Source organism: Pteropus vampyrus, unplaced genomic scaffold (assembly GCF_000151845.1).
Source record: "Pteropus vampyrus isolate Shadow unplaced genomic scaffold, Pvam_2.0 Scaffold1000002459, whole genome shotgun sequence".
Lineage (NCBI taxonomy): Eukaryota > Metazoa > Chordata > Mammalia > Chiroptera > Pteropodidae > Pteropus > Pteropus vampyrus.
The window spans coordinates 1-1,981 of NW_011916861.1; the positions used below are offsets into that span (position 1 = coordinate 1).

Below are 1,981 nucleotides of genomic sequence, written 5' to 3' on the forward strand. Positions count from 1 at the left end.
TGGAGCTGAGGCGGTGATGCTAGGGCTGGGGAGCTGCTGCAAATACAGATGAAGTTTTGCTAACTCACCCACTGCTCACCTCCTCTGTGCGGCCCAGTTCTAAAAGGTCACGGACCGGTTACTGGTCTGCGGCCTGGGGGTTGGGGACCCCTGGTATTATAGATAAGAGTTAAGCAATATAAGTCCGGGTAATATAAGTGTCATAAAAGTGATATATGCGAAATACTTGGAAGCATGGACAAGGTAGAATAATGCGGGCAGAGCCAAAGAGGAAGTGACATTTGAGCTGCATTAAAAGATGAGATATAATTCACCAGGCAGAAAAGAAAACCATCATACTATGCATCAGTAAAGGCATGTCTTTTTCAGAGTCTGTTACATAATTAAAATTCCTCCTGTAGGTCTTAGAAGCAAACAGCAGAAAATTTGCCTATTATTATTCTGGTCTAAGGTTGATAACAACGAAGGCAATGTGGAAGATGAATTGGAGGAGGGAGATTCTAAAATCCTGGAGATCTGTGATGATATCGTGGTTGTCTAGGCAAGAGGCACAATGAATCTGTTGAGCTATGAAAGAGAACCAAGAGTTATAGAAGTTGCTTAATGGCTGCAACAGTGAGAGATGGGGAGTGGTTGAAGATAGCTCTCAGCAACTAGGTGGATGGTACTGCCATTCTCCAAGCTGAAAACTTAAGAGAAGCAAGTTTGTGGGCAATGAAGAGAATATACCCATTTCTTTTACTTTTCTGTCTAATCTAGGGAAAAGAGAATTTCCCTACAAGTATTACCTATAGTTTAGAAAGTTGACTTTTATCTGTAATATAAAATTTAAATTTTGCCTCATTTTTTAAAAAAAATTTAGCTGCTCCATGATATTTTATTGTATGGATTTTTCATAATTTATTTCATAAGTTCCTTATTTATGGTTATTTGTCTATGGCCGTGCTACCCTGAACATGCCCGATCCCATCTGATCTCAGAAGCTAAGCAGGGTCAGGCCTGGTTAGTACTTGGATGGGAGACCACCTAGGAAGAACAGGTGCTGTAGGCATTAAAAAAAAAAGGTTATTTATACCATTGTCTACAGAGAATTTTAAATTTAAAAATTGTTGCTGTCTATATTTCTGCAATAGGCATGTATCATTAATTTAGTTTTTAAAAAGTAAAAGAAAAAGCAATGATATTGGTGTTTTGAGTAAGGGTAACTAGAATCATGGTGTCATTTATCCGAAAAAGGGAAGTTGGAAGGATATACTTTTACTTAGGACAGGATTGGAGGTCTTGGATGAGGAACCAATGTCTTCAGTTTGGAACAGGTTAAGTTTGATACGCTCAGGTGAGGAGAATGAGGAGGAGGAGGAGGATTCTTTTCTTTCTATATCTTTCCATTGCCCAAGAAAATCATCAGCAAGTATTGTTGGTTCTACTTCTAAGGTAATGTATGTGCAAAAGTTGGGGAATTGAGGTGGTAGGGACCTACCTGAGAAATGAGGAAGCAGAAGTTGGGTATGGTTCTCCTGCCTTCCTAAGGCATCTTTTCAAGTGCACAAATTTCTATTAAGTGTAAGCATAGAATATTGGGGAAGAGAAAGAGATCAGCATTGCAAAGGTGAGGACTGCTTGTTAGCATAAGATCAGGCACCTTCCCGCCAGCTTTATTGAGATATAATTGACAAATAACAATGTATAAGTTTAAGGTGTACATTGTGATGATTTGTTACACTTATATATTGCAAAATGTCTATCACAATAAGGTTAGTTAAAACATCCTTCACATCACATAATTACCATTTTGTTGTTATGGTGAGAATATTTAAGATTTACATTCTTAGCGACTTCCAAGTATATGACACAGTATTATTAACTGTAGTCACTATACTGTACATTAGATCCCCAGAACTTATTCCTTTGTACTCTTTGATCACCTTCACCTATTTCCCCTAACCTCTAATCCCTAATGACCACCAATCTGTTCTGTTTC

General features: G+C 38.2%; 1 non-coding gene across 1 annotated transcript; it reads left to right on the forward strand.

The window, feature by feature from the left end:
• The first annotated feature begins 932 nt into the window (after window positions 1–932).
• On the forward strand, window positions 933–1,051 carry LOC111735504. The gene has a single exon (XR_002778814.1). It is a non-coding gene; the product is annotated as a 5S ribosomal RNA (ribosomal RNA).
• The last annotated feature ends 930 nt before the right edge of the window (window positions 1,052–1,981 follow it).